This window comes from Peromyscus eremicus, chromosome X (genome assembly GCF_949786415.1).
Source record: "Peromyscus eremicus chromosome X, PerEre_H2_v1, whole genome shotgun sequence".
Taxonomy (NCBI): domain Eukaryota; kingdom Metazoa; phylum Chordata; class Mammalia; order Rodentia; family Cricetidae; genus Peromyscus; species Peromyscus eremicus.
In genome coordinates, this window is record NC_081439.1 from 28,153,126 (window position 1) to 28,174,402 (window position 21,277).

The following is a 21,277-nucleotide window of genomic DNA, read 5'->3' on the forward strand; positions in this document are numbered from 1 at the left end:
CATCAAACAAAACTGTCATTTGTTGAACACATTACTTATTTATCATGTGTCTTCACACACCCCCAGGTTAGTACTTAGGTCTTAAAGACTGGCAAACTAGTTTTTAAATGTGTTACCATACTGAGGTAAAATACTGTCACATAAAACCACTCTGGGAATGTAATAACTTAACCAAAGAATTAATTTACCATGATATAAATTAGTTAGATAGACTTCTGCAATATTTGGATTGTCCAGTAGTTTTAAACATCCTCTCTAGCTTTGAATTAATTTATAGGCCCTACTTTACCAGAAAATGTATACCCCCAGCCTCTCTTACTGGGTATAGGCTTGTGACATACGCTTGACTAGTATGTTATACAATGGAGACTTGGACACAGAGTGAGCATTGTATAATGCTGATCATACTGAATTAATAGCCTGTAAATCATGTTGATAGAGGGGGTTTTCTTTTAAAAATATTTCTTATTTTTTTAATTTATGTGTATGCATGTGTGCCTGTGTGAGTTTATGTGTATCATGTGCATGCAGGAGCCCATGAAGGCCAGGAGAGAGTGTCAGATATGTTGGAACTGGAATTACAGGCAGCTGTGAACTGTCGTGGGTCCTGGGAATCCAGCTCAGGTGGTCTGCAAGAGCAGTAAGGGCTCTTATAACCACTGAGCTGGCTCTCCAGCCCCAGGCTTTGAAGGAATGGCAGTGGCAGGACTTTGAAAATTGAGTCTTTAGTGTTACTAAATAATGGTGATAATGTAGGAGTGTAGGTGATTTATTACATTTTTTGTTGTTTATCTTCCTTTTCTTGGATTATCTAGCATTTGTGGTTAGATGTCTTATGATCATTTCCCGGATATTTTTAGCCATTATTTCTTCAAGTACTTCTGTCCTATTCTCTCTTCTTTCCATGATCCTAATTATGTTATGTCAGGACCCTTGATACTGTCCAGTAGATCTTTCCTGTTCCTACCCTCCCCCCACCCCCGTTTTACTCTCCCACCCTCAAATTCACTAATTGCTTTCCTTGGCCGACTTGAGTCTGCTGGTGAGCCCCTTGAAGTGACCCTCATCTCTCTTAAATGGTAGCATTCCATTGATGGCAGTTTCCATTTGCTTCCTCTTTATAGTTTCCATTTCTCTGCTGGAATTACCCATCTGATTTTTCATGTTGTTCTTTTTGGGGGTCAGAGCCCCCAAATACTGTTTAACAGTATTTAAACTATTTCCAGTATCTCTTTGTGTCTGGCTCTTTATGTTTTCTGAGCATTTGTTTCTTTGTGTTCTCTTATGCCTTGGGGTTTAATTTTCTTATAAATTGTTGCAAGCCTGACTTACTGTGTACAATGCTAGAGATGGAGGTACATCATTTTTATGTTTTGCATGGGCATGTCTTTCTTTCTGCTAGGCCTTTAATGCTGGGATTTGAATTAATCCAGTTAAGAGTTGGGCTGTTCCCACCCCCCATCATTGTGGTTTCCCTCAGAGTAGCTCAGGCTTCACATTCTCTGAGTGATACTTTGCATTAGAGTGGGAGTTAGTATGTGCTCCATTCAACGTTTTGAGTCTCACCTTCGATTTGTGCCTTGGCAAGTTTCTTTTGTACAGGTTCTTGTTTTCTCTTTCCCCTTGAATTTTGCCTTATTGTTCCTGGAAGTTCGTTCTTTAGCTTGGTGGAGTGGTGGAATGTGGTCTCTGTTTTTCTGATTAAACCTTGGATTTATGTCGAAGTCCCGGGGTCTTGCCCCTCTGACTATTCTGTTGGCCTCTGTGGAATCCTGTCCCACTCCCAGAAGTAGGATATGGCCCTGCGCCAGCCCCCCTTGCTAGGAGCTTTCATTCAGGTCTTCAGGATAGAAGTGGATAAAGGTGATAACTGTCTTTGCTTTCTCTGTTGAACATGGGAATGATGGGGGGGGCGTGGTCTTGCTCCTCAGACACTGCTGCTATGCATCACAATGGGGAAAACCTTAAGGCTCTTCCTTTGCCTCAGTGCCTGTGGGGTATGGGAGGGGGTTGGTTGCTAGAGGCTCAAGATCCTGCAGAAGATTGGGGCTCCCCATACTCTGCAGCCCCCAGTAGTTTCACACTGGCCTTTCAGCTAGCCGCGTCAGCCTTCACCAACTATACCACTCACTTCAAACTCCTCCTCTGCTGTTCCCTTGCGGTCTACTCCAGGTAAACACCATGTTGTCTCCCATCTCCCCAGCCCTTTACTTTTTGAGCCAACTGTTTGCTCTATCTTGGGTCAGAAATGTGGTTACTCTTAAGATTTTAACAGATTTAGTTAAACCTGAATTTAATTTTTATTCCTATTCTAAATAAGACTGAGATTTTAGAATGGTTATTCCTAACTCTGGTGGCATCTTCCATGATAGTGTTTCTTATATGTTAATTTTACTTCAATTTAAGTACCTTAAGCTTATAAAAGTAGTGAAGAGTTATTCACCCGTATGTTCTTCATATTTCTTTGCTCATCATTCTTCATTCACCCCATTTCTTCTTGTTGGCTCTATTTCCTTCTGTCAACATACAAGCTTTATTGAAAGGAGCCAAATGTGAGTAACATATTCATGTTACTCTGAATGTCTTGTTCTGCCATAGAAAAGAGTACATGAACTTTTAGAGCCATAGAAAAGAAGCTTATGAATTGATTTGCTTGTAAAGCACATGGATGGGGTCCCCAGGTAGGTGGGGGGAAATTGTAAGCCTTAGATGTATTTCTTACAGTATCTGCTTTAGTGTTGAGGGGACCAGGCATGGTAAGCTTAGTGATGTATTATAAGAGTTTTATCTAAAAGTCCAGAAGTTTTAGGTCACAAGCAGGCTATTAAAAAAGGACAAATAGTAACCCAAAATAATTTGCTTCTTGACCTGAAACATACCATCTCTCCAGAATCCCAGTGTTCTACACAGTCAAGGTCAAGCTGTCTGCAGGCTCTTCAGAGAACTCCGCATTCTGTCTCAGTAGTAATGTTCTTAAGTAGTTCTTTCAGTAACTGTCCATTAGTAGTAAATCTGTTCTTAATGTTTCTGAAAATGTCCCTGCTTCATGTTTTCTCTCAAATGATTGCTAAACAGGACATAAATTTCAGGTTGACAATTGTTTTCCCTGGGTACATCGATTATGTGAGCCTCTTGTGTTTTGACAAGTCTTGTTAATGAGAAGTCTGTAGTTAGTTCATTTGTAGTTTCCTAGTAGGCAGATCATTATCTTTTCTCTTGGGCCTCCTTTGAAGCCTTTTTTTTTGGGGGGGGGGTCTGCAGTTTCTGTGCTCTATCTTTAGCCATGGATTTGTTCTTATTTATTTTGCGCTTATTTGATATATTCCATCAGTCTGAGGACTCTAGATATTCTCAGTTGTGTTTGTGATCTTTAAAATATTGTTTCTCTTCCATTTTCCCTTTCTGGAGCTATTATTTAGATGTTAGAACTTCATTGTATACTCTCCCTCCCTCCCTCCCTCCCTCTCTCCCGCCCTCCCTCTCTCTCTCTCTTCCTCCCCCCCAACCCCTGTGTGTGTGTGTGTGTGTGTGTGTGTGTGTGTGTGTGTGTGTGTGTGTGTGTATTTAGCTGCAGGTACATGTGATGCCTGATGATGTTTGTGGAGGGCAGAGGACAACAATGAATATCATTTCCTCATTAACTATTTACCTTGACTTTTTTTTCTCTTTTTCCTTTTCTCACCTTGACTTTTAAAACAAATTCTATTTATTTGTTTTTATTATAACTATATGGTGTGTGGTGTATGTGTGTGTGTGTGTGTGTGTGTGTGTGTGTAGGCGCATGCCATGCTGCACACATGTGGAGGTTTGAGGACAGCTTTATGGTGTTGGCTCTCTCCGTCCACCTTTATTTGTGTTTTGGATGTTGAACTCAGGTCGTGGGCTTTGTGGTAAGTGTTTTTACCTTTTTTGCTCCCCCATCCCTGACACAGCTTTTTTTTCCTTAGATGGATCTCTCATTGGCATGGAGCTTAGCTAGGCTGACTGGCAAGTCCTAAGGATCCATCTATTTCCCCTTTCCAGGGTACACCCTTATGCCCGTATTTTTAAACTAGGGAACTTGGGTTCTGGGGATTGAACTCAGGTCCTCATGCTTAGGAGGCAAATGCTTTACCAGCTGAGCCATCGCTCCAGCCCGAATGCTCTTTACTACTTTGATATTCAAAGTTTTCCTCTTCCTGGTGACTTCTTAGCACCTTTTTTTTTAAAAAAAAAAATAAAGAAAGTAAAAGTTTATTGAGTATACTGTGAGGGGCAGCAGGATGGGCAGTAACAAGAGTACTGACTGTAGCAAATTTCTTGTCATCTTGAGACAGGGACTCTGTGGAGGGCTGGCTGTCCTAGAACTATGTAAATCAGGCTAGACTTGAATTCATGAAGATCTACTGGCCTCTGTCTCCATAATGTTGGGATTAAAAGTGCAGGCTACCACACTCAGCAAGGTGCCACCTATTAACACTGTTACAATTCAAACTACATCTCGAAATAAGTTTTAGAGTGGACATTCAAACCACAGTGGTTGATTTTCCCATTGATTATTATAGATCCCACTAGTTTTATACTTGCTCCTAACTCATCACTGTTCATGATGACTTAGTGGTAACCTTGTCTTCTCTCCACTGAGAGACTTCACTGTTCTGTCTGATTTTCTTCAGCTCCTGAGCCCATCTTCAAATAAATCAGCTTCTCTACTTAGACCTGCCCTTTCCTTCTCTCTTTCCTAGATGACATACTGCTTGATGCTTGCCTGCTGCTTGAGACTAGGCCCTTGCCATGAGCCTCAGCTTCACTGCAGCTCTTTCAGTGGTCTTTTTCAGTTGCCTGTTTCCTCTCTTTTTCCTTATCTAGTTCTCAATGGGGAGGAGCAAGTTTTGCTCTTAGGACATCTTGAGGGTAGAGGCTAAGGATGCTGGCAAACATCCTAGGATATACAAGCTAACTGCCCATAACAGAATTACCTCGTCTTAAATGTCGGTAGTGCTGAGGTTGAGTAACCTTGTTGAATCCTTAGTTCCACTTTTGTCTCTTCTGTTTTCTCTGTCCATATTCTTATTCCTAAGGATCTCCTCCTAGAATACCTTTCCTGAGAACTGGTGAGAAGGCTCAGTAGTTATAAGCACCTACTGCTATCGCAGAGGATCCCAGGTAGGTTCCCAGAGTCCACATGATTGACTTCCAGTCGCTCCAACTCCAGGGGATCTGATACCTTCTTCTGGCCTGTGTATACAACTATACTCATGTGCATGTACAACACACACACACACACACACACACACACACACACACACGCACACACACATACACACCTCTAATTTTTTAAAAAAGACTCTACTTCTTATAAAAGAAAAGAAAAACCACACGTCCACTTCTCTTCCTGCTTCCTAACCTTCTCAACTAAATGCTGAAAGAGTGGTCAGTACACAGTCTATCCATTTTTTTACTCACTTCTCAAGCTTGAGCTGTTGCTTCCTAACTTCCCACCTCCATTACCACTTACATTATTTTTTTCTGAGATCACTAGTGACTTGTATGTTCCATCTAGTAGACCCATTTCAGCCTAATGTTACTTGGCATTTCAGTTGTATTTGACAATCACTGTATACTCCAAGACTGGCATCTATGTTCTCCATGTCCTTCTTTATATTTATTTTTCTGACTCTCTCATGGGCTCTTATTTGACCCCACTTTTTTGTGCCTTTTTGAAACAGGGTTTCACTGTTTAACCCTGGCTAGTCAGGAGCCCATAGTGTAGTCCAAGCTGGCCCCAAAGTCACAGAGATCTACTTGTCTCCCTCTCCCGATGTTAGTTTGAGACAGGGTCTCATGTAGTCTATGTGGATAAGGCTAGTCTTGAAGTCACGATCCTCCTGTTTATGCCTCCTGAGTGCTAGATAGACAAGCACCACCATGCCTTGAGCAAAATTGTTTTTGCTAGTTCTTTCCTTTGCTTGTTTTTGTAGAGCATGTGGGTTGCTTCCTTCAATTGGTTGCTTTCTTCAGTTGGTAGGGTTGTAGGACTCCCATTCCTCAGGGAAGGTACAGTTAGTGTCTTGTTCCAGTTCTAAGGCATCACCACTACTGAGGAATATTCCTGGTCCCGGATGTTATTTTAGAGAAGCAGGACTGGTAAATGCTAATGCATTAGTCCTACTGAAAGAGAATAGGGAAGGACAGTGGCAGTGGTGTTCCCAGCTCTGCAGTCCTGTGGCTTGCTTGCTTCTTTCCTTTTCTTAGTCCCTGCTGCCTCTAATTGTATTACCTTTCATAGGTTCTTTTGGGAAAATGTATCTTCTGAGAGCATGCCTCTTTTCTTCACACAAAGCTTTGGGTTCTTGAACTTTGTTGATGGTTTTTAATCTATTCCATATTACTCCCTTTTTTACAGCTTCTTGTAATTCTTCACTGATATGTATGGTACAGTTAGATTTTCAGCTCCACACTGGATTTCTTTTGCTTATTTCATTGAATTTTAATGTAGGGAGAAAGGTAAATCTGTGTTTGTCCAGCTATTTATTCTACTATTCTGAGCAAAAGCAACTTGGGGAAGAAAGGGTTTATTTTAGTTCCTAGGTTATAGTCCATCGAGGGAAGTCAAGACAGGGACTCAAGGCAGAAGCTTGAAGCAGAAACCATGGAGAAATGGTACTTACTGGCTTGCTCAGCTACCTTTCTTATGTAGCCCAGGCTCACATGCCTAGGGATGGCACAGCCCACAGTAGGATAGCCCCACATAGGCTGGGCTCTCCTACATCATTGAGCAAGCAAGAAAATGCCTCACATGCCCATCGCCAGTCTGATGGAGGCAGTTTTTTTTTCAGTTGAGATCCCCTCTTCCCAGGTATGTCTAGGTCTGGGTCAAGTTAACCAAAACCAACTAGCACAGAATCCAACCTGCTTCTGTGGTTGGATAGTACACAGCCAATATTAGCCAGCCCATACAATAAGACCCTTGTCTCAAAAAAACCCCAATAGTAACAAAAAGGTACCTCTCAAGGTGATTTTGAAAACTAGCAGTGAAGTGCCCAGCCCAGTATTGACTACATAATATTCACTAGTTCATTCTTTCTTCATTGGTAGATTATTTAAATAGCTCTAGAACTTCATGCCTTAGATAAAGAGAAAAGAAATCACTTGTGCTTACTGAAGCCTTGCTACATGAAGGGATCCAGGGATATTTAAGGCTGTTTCCTATCCAAGGAGAAACATTAGGTTAGTATATAGATTTTCTGTTTTTTTCTCATCCTTCCTGCCTTTTTAGCCCACTGTTCTGAAACTGTTTCAGTCTTTCAGCTATGTCATTTCATTTGAGCATAGAACACTCTAAAGGTTGCTTTGCTACATTTACTCTATCACATTTCTGTAAGAGTAGGCTGTTAGCTCCATTGTATGTGTGGGGTCCTTGAAGAGTGATCTGCCAAGAATACAGGGGGATGTAGAAGAATGCTAACCATTATATTTCCAAACTCAGTAGGTGTTGAATACATATTTGTTAAATGAGTGGATAATATGTTATTAAATGTTATATTAAAAGCTGGTTGAGGTGGCACATGCTTGTATTAATAATCCCAGTGTTTGGGAGGTGGAGGCAGGAGGATCAGGACTTAAAGATTTATCTTGATACATAGACAGCCAAACTACTCACCTACCCCCAAATCAAACACAATTCATTACTTTTATTATTTTAATTTATTTTTGAGATAATTTAGTTACAACATTTCCCCTTTCTCTTTTAATCCCTTCAGACCCTCCCATATACCTCTTCCTATTCTCCTTGTATGTCCACTTCTTCCTGTTTTACTCTTGTCCCTGCATATATTATCTGCTTACTAGGAACATTACAATTCAGTGATTAGAGTCAGTCATAGTTGTACACACTTGTGCTCAGGAAGCTGAGTCAGGAGGGTTAGACATTCCAGGCCAGGCTTGGCTACATATTGTAAGGGACTTCCCAAGATAGGAGCCAGGGTAAATGACCAATTTGTTGTACTTTAAAAAAAGGAGTGGGGGTAGGGGAGAGTCCTGAGATGACTCAGTAAAGTTGTTTGCCACCAACTGATTCTTGAAGGTTGCCCCTTGACCACCAGATGTGTGCCATGGTGTGCACATGTGAGCCATCACATAAATCTAGTTACATTAAAAATACAAACACCCTAACAAAAATGGAGGCTGGAGAAATGGCTCAGGGTCTGATTGTTTTGGCTCACTGTAGTATTTCTTACATCTGGTATAGTGACTAGAATAGAGTATTTGTACAGTAAATGTTTGTGGAACAAATAAATGAAAATGAATGTTCCATTTTTTTTTGAATTGTTGCTAGTATCCTAATTTTTAGTTGTATGTGGACAAATTGTCATGAATTTACTTTTTGCTTGTGTATGTGTACAAATTATATCACCATCCCAAAGTTTACATTCTCAAATCTAAGATTCTTAGTTCTGTTTTTTAAGACCTATGGATTCTTTGTGTACTTGGGTCTCTTCTCTTTTTAATGTGTTTTTTTTTAAGTGGGGGATGGGGAGCTAGAGAGAGAGCTCAGTGGTTGAGAATACTGGCTACTTTTACAGAGGACAGTGGCGATTTGAAGTACTGATATGATGGCTCACAACCATCCATAATTCCAGTTCCAAGGGATCTGAAATAGTAAACCTAAAAGCACTATGGAAATGATGTAATACTATTCTTATCACTATAGTAATCTTTAGGTTTGGTTTGGTTTTGCTTGCAGTGCTAGGAATTGAACCTAGGGCCTCCTCATACTGCTGCACAAATACTCTAACCACTGCTTTATCTCTAGTCTTCATCCTCAATCTTTTAAATCAAATTTTGTTACCTCTTATTTTTGGCCATACCCATTTTTTTCAGACCTAGTTCAAACCCTGTTTCTAGTGTAAATCATGGCCTTCCTAGTCGGAAATAAACACTCTCCGTTGAATTTTGGTAGCCATTTTATTTGTATAGCTCATTTGGTAATTATGAGTCTGAATTGTCTCATTTTGCTTGCTGTCTTTTTTTCATTATCTTAGGATTTTGATATGGTTTTGTGCAGTGGTTCTCAATGTCTGGGTTGTGACCCTTTTGGCAAACCTTTGTCTACAAAAATATTTATATTGTGATTCATAACAATAGCAAAATTACAGTAATGAAGTAGCAATGAAAATAATGTTATGGTTGGGGGTCAGCACAACATGAAGAACTGTATTAAAGGTTCACAGCATTAGGAAGGTTGAGAACCACTGCTCAAGGGTTTGTTGAAACCAGCAAACATTTATTGAGCACTTATATTGTCCTAACGGTTGAGTAAAGTTTTCATGTATTCCAGTTCTTACATTTGGTCCATGTGATAGTTTAAAGAAGACTTCTATGGATGTCTGAGTTTTACTAGTGATTCTTCTATATGTAATGTACTGTGACAGTGGTGATTTGTTGATGCGTCATTAATGTGCAAATCAAGTTTACACATTATTTTATCTTTAATATTTATCTTTCCTTAAACTGCTTAGCCTCTTCACAGATCTTTTAGGAAAACCTACCATTTGAAATGCTTGTTGTCATTGTAAGTTGTATATTTGCAGGAACTTATTGAGAACCTTTTGTTGTACTCCTTTACCTTCATGGTGGGAATCAAACCCAGGGACCTGTACATATAGATGAATACGTACCCCTGAGATATGAGCTCCAGCTCCATTTTGTTTTGAGAATTGATATCAAAAGAAGAAAATAATAAACTTTTTTTTTCTACAATGAATTTGGTTTGAGCTTAAAAGCAGTCATGGTCTAGCATCAGTTGAGGTCCTTTGTTTAAGAAGGATGACCTTCATGTGTAGCCTTGAAGGAATGAGCACTAAGGATGTAGAACGTGTGTAGTAGGAAGGTTTCTCCAGTCCCAACCAGGCCCCAACAGTCCCGTGGTCTGCTTATAAAATAATCACTCAGAAGCTTATATTAATTATAACTGCTTGGCCATTAGCTCAGGCTTATTACCGACTAGCTCTTACACTTAAATTAACCCATAATTCTTATCTATGTTTAGCACATGGCTTGGTACCTGTTCTCAGTTCTGCCTTGACATATAGCTTCCTCTGTGTCTTCCTGGTGACTCCTGATTCAGCCCTTCCTCTTCTCAGAATTCTCCTCGTCTGCTAGCTCCGCCTATACTTCTTGCCTGGCTACTGGCCAATCAGGGTTTTATTTATCAACCAATCAGAGCAACAAATATTCACAGCATACAGAACAATATCCCACAGCAAACGTGTCTTGTGAGAATCCTGTTCATTTGATGGATTGTAGTCAATAATTAGATTTTTTTTCAAAGAAAGAATGAGAGAGTCTTGCCTTGTAACCCGCAAAGTCAAGTCTTGAGTGCTGAGGTTCCAGATGTGCACTTCCATACCTGGCTAAATTAATCTTTAAAGTTGCTTATGTTCTATATAACTAAGAATGCATATATAACTATATCGCTATAAATAATGTTGTTTTTTTAATGTTTACTTATGTGACTATGTGTGCGTGAAAGGGGAGGAGAGGGAATGTGTTTTTGTTTTGTTTGTTTGCTTTTGGTGTGTGTGTGTGTGTGTGTGTGTGTGTGTGTGTGTGTGTGTGCAATTGCAGGTGCCTTTGGAGGCCAGAAGAAGGTGTTGTTACATCCCCTGGAACTGGAATTATAGGTGGTTATGAACTGCCTAACTTGGGTGCTGGGAACTGAACTCAGGTCTTCTTTTTAGGAGTGATATGTGTTCTTAACTGCTGGGCCATCTCTCCAGCCTTCTAAAGCATGTTTCTTCACCAATGTGTTGATGCAGATCCAAGCCTATTTTCAGCTGACCAAATCTCCATGTCATCTTATTGTATGAACTATGTCCACAATCTATCCTGTTGCAACAGTAGATCTGGTTTTAATTTGTGAACATGAAACAATAATTTAGACAATTGAAGAAACCATTTAGTACAGGTTGATGTTTTCACAGTTCTCTGTTTTTTAATATTATCTAACCCATATCTAATTTGACAGCCACATTTTAGAAGTGATTCATCACCTTTGTTGAATCTTGCCAAAGCATCCAACGTAATTTTTACCGAAAAGGTAACTCTCTTTCAGTTGGTTTTCATACTATTTAATTGAATACATGCAATGATTGTTATAAGAAGACTTGACAATTTTAGGGAAGAAATGCAACTGACTTGGATGTTAAACATATAGCTCAATTTAAGGGAGCAGTAGTGTGAAGTAAAGCTTGGAGTCATGGCTCAAGTTTGTAATCCCAGCACCGGAGAGGCTGAGGAAGGAAGATCACTGTAAGTTACAGGCTAGCTTGGGCTACAAAGTGAGTTCCAGGGCCACCTGGGCTACAGAGTGAGACTCCGGATCAAAAAACAAAGGAGGGTTAAAAACTGTGAAGGTGAGTTAACTTTTAGTGAAAACATAGGTTCTGTTGCTCTCAGCCTGTTTTGTAGAGGTTGGTGGGGGATTGGTAGTAGTTAGATCAGGTCTGTTAGACCTGCTGAAGACCAGTATGGCTTGAGTGCACAGTGTAAATTGGTGTTTGTAATGCACTTTATTCGTTTCAAAAGGCCCATTAACCATGAATAACCTGATTAAAAGAATCTTGCCAGAAGGTAACTAGTGTTCAGAACGCCTGGAGAGAATCACTGTGTTCACTTGAAATTTGACTGTGAATCCTTTTCCTCCTCTTCAACCATCCATGCGTTCTTCCTCATTTGGGCATGGGAAACATCTTGCATATTTCTTTATTTTTAGCACTTTTCAGGGAGAGTTCACTAAACCTTTTGCTCTTTCTATGAGTTCTTCCTACATGTAGTTTTTGTACCTAATGTTTCATATGTGGTTGTTCTAGCCCCCCAAAAACTGAGCAAAAGATACTTTTTTTTTGATATGTGTCAATCTAATCTTGCTGAGATAGAGCTTTCATTGATGGGCCATAGAAAAACAACTTGTTATTATGAATACGTTCAGGCCAGGGCATATTTTGATGTAATTATACTTAATTGAATATGTTCTATTCAATATGTCCAAGATACTCTGCTGTCTATAAAGTCCTGAGTTGGTTCTTGTCTGTGAGCCCATTTATCACTAGTTCAGTGGAACTGTATGAAGAGGAGAGGTTAATTAGAGCCTGGAGGAATCCAAGAGGACTTAATCCAGATAGGACCTGAGCTGGGCTCAGAAGAATAATGACAGTTCACTTTGGGGGCTAGCTCCTCAGATCCTTACCGCTTTGTGCCATTTCATAGTTGCTGTCCCTTTCGACTGTTTTTCCTTTCCATCACACACACTCCTAGTGTTGCTCCTTCCATTCCTAGCTTCCTTCCCCTGTCTTGATTTTTTAAAAAATGATATTATTCCTTCTGCTGTTGGTGGAATACTTTATTGTTCTAACCCAGTGATTCTCAATTTGTGGGTCATGACCATTAGAAAATGTATTTCTGATGGTCTTAGGAACTGAGACACTGCTCAGCAGTAGCAAAATTAGTTATGAAGTAACAACAAAAATAACTTTATGGTTGGGGGTCACGGCGATATGAAGAACTGTAGTAAAGGGTCACAGCACTAGGAAGGTTGAAAACCACTTGTCTAACCCTAACCTTATGCTTCTGGAATATGCTTTTGTCATTTTTGCACAACTCTTTATCTGTAGACCTCAACAGCATTCTGGTTAAACACATAACATATCTTTGCTGGACTTCAATTTCTGGAAGGCAAGTTACATCCTTGTAGGCCTTAAAATAACCAGTGTATCATTTTAAGAGTAGGGGCTACATATTATTTTTCTGATGTTTAGCTTTATACCCAAACTTGGCTTATCTTCCAGACTTTCCTTTTTCTGTTCATGTTCATGGTACTGGAGTTTTCTCTTCAAGTCCACATTTGGTTGGCGAGTTTTGCTTTGTCTTCACGATGTATTTTAGCCTTACCATTCTTCCCACCCTCAATCCAACCCAAGGATTTAGTGCATAGTCTAACCATTCAATAGGTACTAGAAATACAACTAGTCAAGTCCAAGCTCTTGTTCTTAAAATAACAGGCAGGGGTGTGGGGAGATGGGAAAGAGAGTGAGATCCACTGAGAACGACGTACTTTAGCATTTTATTGACTGATTTCTCTATGCTCTGTCATGGACAGGCTATAGTCAGTTGTTTCCCACAGGGTGCTTAGCTTTAAAAAGAAGCTTAGAAAACAGTTACTGGGTTTCTTTTGTCTGAAGGAGTATTTTCTCCCATGTGTTTTAGCATTGCTGAAATCTAGAAGAGTCCAAATCCTGGCATGTATATTTAATATAGTTTTCAGTTCTCCCTTCAAGAGCTGTTAAATTGATGGTGCTTATAACTAGTGGAAGCTTATAACTGGGGAGCTGTACTATATATCCATGACAAGCATTATGGTAAAAGTATGTATAATAGTGTGCTGGCAAATGTGGTAGCTGTAGCCACCACATATGGCTATTTAAATATAACTTAATTAGACTTTAAATTTAAGCTTAAATTACTTAAAATTAAAATATTTAGTTGCTCAGCTTCACTAGGCACAATTCATGTTGCCAATAGCAACATTTGACTAGTGGTTACCACATTTATTGGTCAATTTAGATAGTAAAACATTGCCATTATTACAGAATGTCCTTTCAGAGCAGTGGTTCTCAACCTTCCTAATGCTGCAACCCTTTAATACAGTTCCTCATGTTGTGGTGACCCCCAGCCATAAAATTATTTCACTGCTACCTCATAACTGTAATTTTTGCTACTGATATAAATTGTAATGTAAATATCTGATATGTGACCCAAATGGATGGTGACCCCAGGTTGAGAACCATTGCTTTGGCTAGTGCTGGTCTAGAATGTGGCTCTATACTTGTACCTGGAGGGTTAGAAAATGCATTAGTTCCTTGCTCCCTGGTGTTGTTACTACATGTATTTCTTCCTTTAAGCTTGTAAGCATCTTTGGCTTTACCATTGCACAGAACAATGTGAAACAGTAGGTACCAGGGAAGGGAAAAAACATGGAGCAGCAATGAGTTTGGCTGGAAGGATGGAAAGCTCCACATTTCATACCTTAGCCAAATTGGTGTCTTCCTTTCCTTTATTTCTTTTTTTTATAGTAGGTTTTTTTCTCGCTTTTTGAAATTACAATATATCAAGGCATCCTTCCCTTCCCTTCTCTTCCTCCATCCCCTCACATGTACCCTCCTTTGTTCAAATTCATGGACTTTTTTTTTCTTTAACTATACACACACACACACACACACACACACACACACACACACACACACCCCACACACCCCACACACACACCTTGCTCTGTCTGTATAATGTTACTTATGCTTCTTTCCAATTTATTTTGGAGACAGGTCTCTGTGTAGCATGGAATTTCCAATTGCCCCAGCTTCCTGAGTGTTGAGATTGCAGGTGTGTGCCACTGTGACTGTCCTAGTATCCTTTTTAACAGGGTTTAATTTATTTGTTTTTGCAACAAATTTCATTGCATTAAATGTTTAAGGATTTTCGCATAGGCCTTTACCATTTATGGAGTGGGATTCAAGGAAGCCTATTATGTTAGAAGGTTATGACTTGATGGGATGTATACCACAGTGAAAAATTTCAAATTAGGTATTTATAATAAATACTACATGCATTTTCTCAGAGAAGATAGAGCTGGGATTGATAGGTGGAAATAATTACATGAACCATTAATTTCCATGGGTTTGTTTCTCATTTGGTGAGTGTGGTTTGTTTGCAATAATTTGAGGCAGTGTTCCTAAATCTTTTTCTTGTTTCTATTGCATAAAACAGTCTATCCATTCTTCTGCTAGTGATTATCTAGGTAGCTTCTCTCATTTTGCTAGCAAAAGGTGGGCAGATGCTTTCTTATCTATGTTACATACCCAAGAGGGAAGTTGCTAAGCTATAGCACAAGGACTTAATGCCAAACAGTTTTCAAGGTAGCCAGACTAATTTATATTGCTTTCTTTTTGATTCCAAGAGATTAAGGTTTAGTCATGTATGGATTTTTATATCTATTTAGTTCCCCACATGTCCCAGACCTGTGGAATCACAAATAAACCTAAAAATAAATGCAGACCTATTCTGTTGTTTAAATTGCCTTTAAACATTACAAACACCAAGGGCATTCTTTTCTTCCATGGGCAATCTTGATTAATCTCCAAACCATGTGCTCTGGTGAAACTCCTTTCTCTCTTGGTAATTCAGTTGCATTGAACGTTGGGTTCCTATTGCTCTCTGCTATGGGAGTGATACTAGTGTACTTTGCTTTTCGTTGATATCAGTGGTTAAGTGTTTGGGGACTTAGATGTGAAGTATATAAGAAAGTGAAGAATAAAGGTATTTTGAATGTTTTTTTATTAATTAATTTTGTGGTGCTGGGACCAAACTCAGAGCGAGCCTTACATATGCTAGGTTTGGTATTTACAAGGTTCTGTCTTATGCATTTCCACATCTAATGATCGATAAGAACAAGTCTCCTAACCTCATAATCTCATCTAGTCGGGATAGGAGACACATAATGCTTAGAAGAGCAGCAATCATTGTCACTAGAATTACAAGTAAGGTGCCCTGTGTCTTCTGTATCATATCTGATTTAAGTTACAGAGAGGAGATGGTATCCTGTAAGGCTTCATGTGAGAGGGACAGTATATGAGGTCAATTGGAGAGGATTTTAGGTAAGGTTGTATTACATGCTAGGTGAAGGGAACTGTTTGATGGACTCGTGAAACGGAAAGGATGATCTATATCAAATCCTTCTAGAGTGTGTGGTCCCAGCTCAGGAGTATCAGCAGCCTCCTGCAAACTTGTTAGAAGTACAGATTCTTGGTACCCATTGCAAACCTCCTGATCTACAAAATCTGGGTTTTAACAACTCCTTTAATTAATTGTGATAGACTGAAATTTAAGAACCATACCCACTGGTCTGTACTTACCTGGACAGAGAATAGTAAACTGCCCTTTGTAGGAGAGTGAGGATTGATGAAGAGAGAGATGAACAAAAAAGGGAAAAGCTTTAATGGGGATCTGGAGTGTCAGGGTATGAGTATATAGATGTTAGCAAAGGAAAGGACAGCTCGGGAGATATTTTAGAAACAGTAACTGAGACTTGTAGAGTCATAACTGAGGGTTATTAAACTGGGCATGATAGTGGCACATGCCTATGATCCAGCAATGAGGGAGCTGAGGCAGGGGGATCATGAGGTGAAGCCTAACTGAGCTACAAAATGACACTATCTCCCAAACCAAACCAAACCAACCAACCAGTCCCCCGAGGACTACTGGAAGTAGTGAAGGTAAGTTAGGGGCACAGGATCCTTGGGACTTGAAAGGAGACCACTGCAAAGGAGCAGCATTGGGCCAGTCTGGAGGCTGCTGGCCCAGTATCAGAAACAGGCAACTTTGAACCTTCAAAGCTCAGGCCTTGAACCTGGGTGTTGAGACAGGACTGGGGGACTTGCAGAAGCCACACAGGCAGAGGCCAAGATGTCACATGGTCTAGAATGTGGGCTATGGAGGGAAAGAATGTTTTCTACAAGTAAAGATACCTACCTACCTCCATGCTACAACCTCTATGTAGGAAATGTAGGAACTTGAGAGAAGGTGAAAAGGAAAGCAGAGTTGCCTTAAATCCTACTTTACTGAGATAAGCAAAACATGCTTCTGTTTAAATATTTATGAGTTCACATTTGTTTATTTAAATTCAGTTTGGTGTACATGGAATTATACAGTTCTGCAACCAAAATTTCTTAGACAAGTCATCTTAAACACATGTCAGTGTTCCACACGTGAGAGTATACCCAGGTCAGTGTGTGTTTAGAAATTGGTGGATTTTATATTTGAGAGACAGAATGTTTATACAAGCAGCTAATTGGTAAAGATTGCAATTTCATTTGGCGTGATTACAAAACGTCCTGTCTGCATCCATTTTACACGAAATCTGGAGCAACACATTCTGAGACGCATGGTGTGCTAGCTGCTGGGCTCGGGAGAAGAACTCCCAACTATAAAGAAAGAAAAGATAAACCGGGTGGCTTTTATTAGAATTTCAAGGTTAGTCTTCTGTCTTATAAGATCCAGTGCAAGCAGGTGTGGTACAAACACTTAGAATCCCAGCACTAGAGGCCCAGAGGCAGGAGGAGTGTCCACAGGTTCGAGGCCAGCCTGGTCTGTATAGTGAGTGCCAGACCAGTCAGGGTTTCATAGAGAATCCTTTCTTTCTTTCTCCCTTTTCTTTCTCTCTCTCTCTCTCTTTCTTTTTTTTATGTTTTTGTTTTTCAAGACAAAGATTCTCTGTGTAACAGCCCTGGCTGTTCCAGAACTCACTCTGTAGACCAGGCTGGCCTCAAACTCAGAGATCACCTGCCTCAACCTCCCTAGTGCTGGGATTAACAGTGTGTGCCACTGTGCCTGGCTGAGAAATCCTTTCTTAAAAGAAAGATGGAAAAACAAACCAAACAAAAACACAACGTATACTGGGCATAATACTGTCGACCAAGTTTTAAAATTCTACATTTAAATAGGCAGTTGCTAGTGGGGATTTAAAAAAAAAAAACAAGCAAAATGTGGAATAGTTTGCGCATTTCTTAATTTTGTAAGATTTTTGTTCTTTGATAAAATGTACCATCTTCTGTAACAAGCACCCCCCTCCTCACTTAAGATATATGGCCATTCCTCTGCCTATCCTACTTCACCTTCCTGAAACAATCTTCCTGTCTCAGCCTTTCAGGTGCTGGGATTGATTGCAGGCCTGTACTAGTTTGTGGTCATTCTTCTATATCAGTAAATATAGATTAACACTTATGTATTTGTTTTTTGAGACAAGATCTCACTATGTAGCCCATGCTGGCCCTGGTATTGAACTCACGGATCCTCCTGCCTCTGTCTGTCAAGTGCTGAGATTACAGGTATAAGCCACCTTGTCTGGCTAAGTCATGATGATTCATTTATTTATGTGACATTTATCTAATCATACATTAACTAATACTAGGTTGGTTTTTGTTGTTGATTTTTATGAATAACACTATACTATCAATCTTTGGCTATTTGTCAGATAGTCTCCTGAGGATAAATCTCTGGAAGTACAATTTTTAAAAAATGATTTCAGCCAGGCATGATGGCTCACAGCTTTAATTCCAGCACTTGGAGGCAGAGGCAGGTGTAGCTCTGAGTTCAAGGCCAGCCTGGTCTACAGAGCTAGTTCCAGGACAGCCAGGGCTACACAGAAAACTTGAAAAACCAACCAAACAAACAAACAAAAACAAAAAACAAAAAAAACCCACCAGTTTTTTCTTTTAGATTTAGAAAATGAATATTTATGCTTTGTATGACTTGAAGGTGGTTTCATTTTGTTTTCCCTTATGGACATGGTTTATTGGAAAGATCTGCTCTGCAGTTCCAGCCTCCATTTCATGCGTGTTCTATTTCTGGCCTTTCCTTTCTGTTCTTTCATCTGCTTGTCTCAGTGTACTGCCTCCATGACTGAGCTTTATAGTACATCTTGATAACCTAGAGAAAAAGTCCTTTTGTTCTTCTACAAGGGTGCCTGTTTGCCATGACAACTTGCTTCCTGTATACATTTTCAAATTAGCTGTAAATCTCCCTAACACATTGCTAGTATTGATTGGGATTGTATTGGGTGTGTAGGTCAACTTGAATATAGTTTACATTCTTTTTGTTGTTGTTTTGTTTTGTTTTTGTTTTTTGAGATAGGGTTTCTCTGTGTAGGTTTAGTGCCTGTCCTAGATCTCGCTCTATAGACCAGGCTGGCCTCGAACTCACAGAAATCCCCCTGGCTCTGCCTCCCAAGTATTGGGACTAAAGGCATGTGCCATCACTGCCTGGCTAATTGACATTCTTAACAATGATAAACTTTAGCATAGAAAATCCTTTCTTTTTTTTAAGTCTCCTTTAATTTTTAAAAGTATCGTATTCATTTTATTATTTAACTTTATTTACTTAATTTTAAAATTTTATTTATTTTACATTTAAAAAATGTATGAGTGTTTTACCTGTATGTATGTCCTGTGTATTCCACTTATGTGCTTCATGTCCACGGATGCCAGGAGTCAGATCCTCTGGAACCAGAGTTACAGAAAGTGGTGAGCTGCCATGTGGGTTTTGGGAATTGAACCTGGGTCCTCTGGAAGAGCAGTCAGTGTTCTTAATCACTTAGTCATCTCTCTAGCCCCTTGTTTATTTTGTGTGTATGTATGATGGTATGCCTGTGGTCAGAGGACAACTTACAGGAATCCTCTCCTACCATATAGGTCCTAGGGATCAAACTCAGATTTTCTGGCCTGGAGGCAAGTGTCTTTACCCGATGAACTATCTCTCTGCCCCCCACATTTTATCTTAAGACAGAGCCTTGCTATGTATTCCTGGCTGGCCTGGTACTATGCAGCTGTCCTTATGCTTCAGCGTGGACTACAGGCATGTGCCCACCATGCATGATGCATTTTAGTCTTAAAAAATCAGTTGATTTTTTTTAACAGTTTTATGCTTGTATATGATAAATTTTAATCTTTTTCACAGGTAGCCCAGGCTGGCCTCGAACTTTCTGTGTGGCTAAGAATGACATTGAACTTCTAATTAGCCTGCCTTCACTTCTTGAGTCCTTGGATTACAAATGTGTACCACCTTGTCCACTTAAAATTCTATTTTATAATGTTATCACTGGCATATAGAAATTAATACTAATTTATGTGTCCCTTATGTTGATAACATTCATTTCCCCCCTAATTTTTAAGCTAGTTTTTATTTTTTATGTGTGTAATTTGTGAGTAATGATAGTTTGTTTTTCTCCACAGTTTGTATCTTTTATTTTCCTTCAAGGTATTATTATAGAGGAAGGGAAATTTTTTCTTCTAATAAAAATGTACCCACTTCATATCCTTTTCCTTTGCAAAATGCAGAAAATAAATAAATTAAGGTAAGAAAAATGTCAGTAATATTATGCCAGTACCAACCCCCAAAGGCATCATGTTGTGGCTGTCATTTTCTTGGGACTCTTCAGCTATTTTAACAGATCTAAGTATCAGGCAATGGAGTAGACTCCCAGTGAAGCCAGTGCCAGCCTGGGCTAAGCCACCCTTGACCTTGCTCTGTAGTCCCATGGTGAGCTGCACAACCAGAGGACACTGTCATCTCTTGAGATCACGGGTATTGGTTTTGTTTTTTGAGTGAAGCTCTTGGCTATGTCTACATAACCGTATACTGGCCTGAGACTTCCTTTGTGGCCCAAGCTGGCATTTCACATGGGATTCTTGTGCTGAATTCACCCTCCTGAGTGCTGGGATTCTAGGCCCATGTCACCATGCTCAGCTCTGTAGCTTTTTTCTTCATTCCCTGCCCTCACGTTTTGCCCAGCTTTTTGCTTGTCTAAATTACCTAGTTAGCATTATTAGAAACTGAAATTCTTTCTGAATGAAAAAATAAAACTGTGTTCTATTTTCATTTCTGAATTATCATTGACTAGAAACCCAATTCTTTAGGGACTTCAACAGCCATGAGACTGAGTTAAAGCTCGTGATGCCACAAATGTTAACAATAATGCCACAAATATCCCTAAAGGCCGTTTAAACAAATCACGTAAAATATTTTTAATGTTTAAAATTTCGTTTTGAGAGCACTATGAAGGTAAAGGAGTTATAGATAAAAGGGTTGCTAGTAGTTACAAAACTTCTTCCAAATAATGGAGTCACTAGTAAAGCCAGAGGGCATCTCTAGTGAATTCTTTTAGTCATTATTCTTAATAGTCTCCCACAGGAGGTATCCCAGGGAGGTTTCCATATTTGCAGGAGACATTGCTTTGGTCTTGCAATGCTTCATGGTGCCAATAGAGATAGGGACTGCAGGAACTCTAGAAACTGCGTAGGGAGAGAAGTAGCATATGTGTGTCAGTGTGGGCAATGTCAGGTAGTGTTTGCAGAGGAAAATTCCAAGTTGGCTAGTAATTTGTTTAGTTTACATCTGAGGGATCAAGCGTTACTATAGGTTGTCCTCTGGCAATGTCGTACTAGTGAGCAAAAGAAGTCTGTGGCCATTGTTGCCTGCCATAGTCAAGTCAATGGAGCATGCTTTGGTGCCTCATAACTGTCAACCTGTACTTGGAAGGATGCAGGAGGACTGCTACGAGTTCCACACAAGCCTGGGCTAAATAGTGAGTTACAGGCCAACCAGGGATGACAGAGTGAGATCCTATCTAAAAATGCCACAGTAGAGAAAAATCAAGAACCAGATGGGAACTGAAGGCAGATTATTGCTG

At 39.7% G+C, this 21,277-nt stretch overlaps 1 protein-coding gene across 3 annotated transcripts in view; it reads left to right on the plus strand.

Annotated features, from left to right (window-relative positions):
* The window catches only part of Cdkl5 (cyclin dependent kinase like 5), a 190,573-nt gene that overhangs the window by 14,509 nt on the left and 154,787 nt on the right, over positions 1-21,277 (plus strand). The window contains exon 1 of one of the 3 annotated variants that reach the window (XM_059251399.1): positions 2,006-2,172. The exons of the other annotated variants lie outside the window; for them this stretch is intronic. The gene's annotated coding sequence lies outside the window, so the exon portion shown is untranslated. Of the gene's footprint in view, positions 1-2,005; positions 2,173-21,277 lie in introns of those variants that run through there. 3 annotated transcript variants of the gene reach the window in all.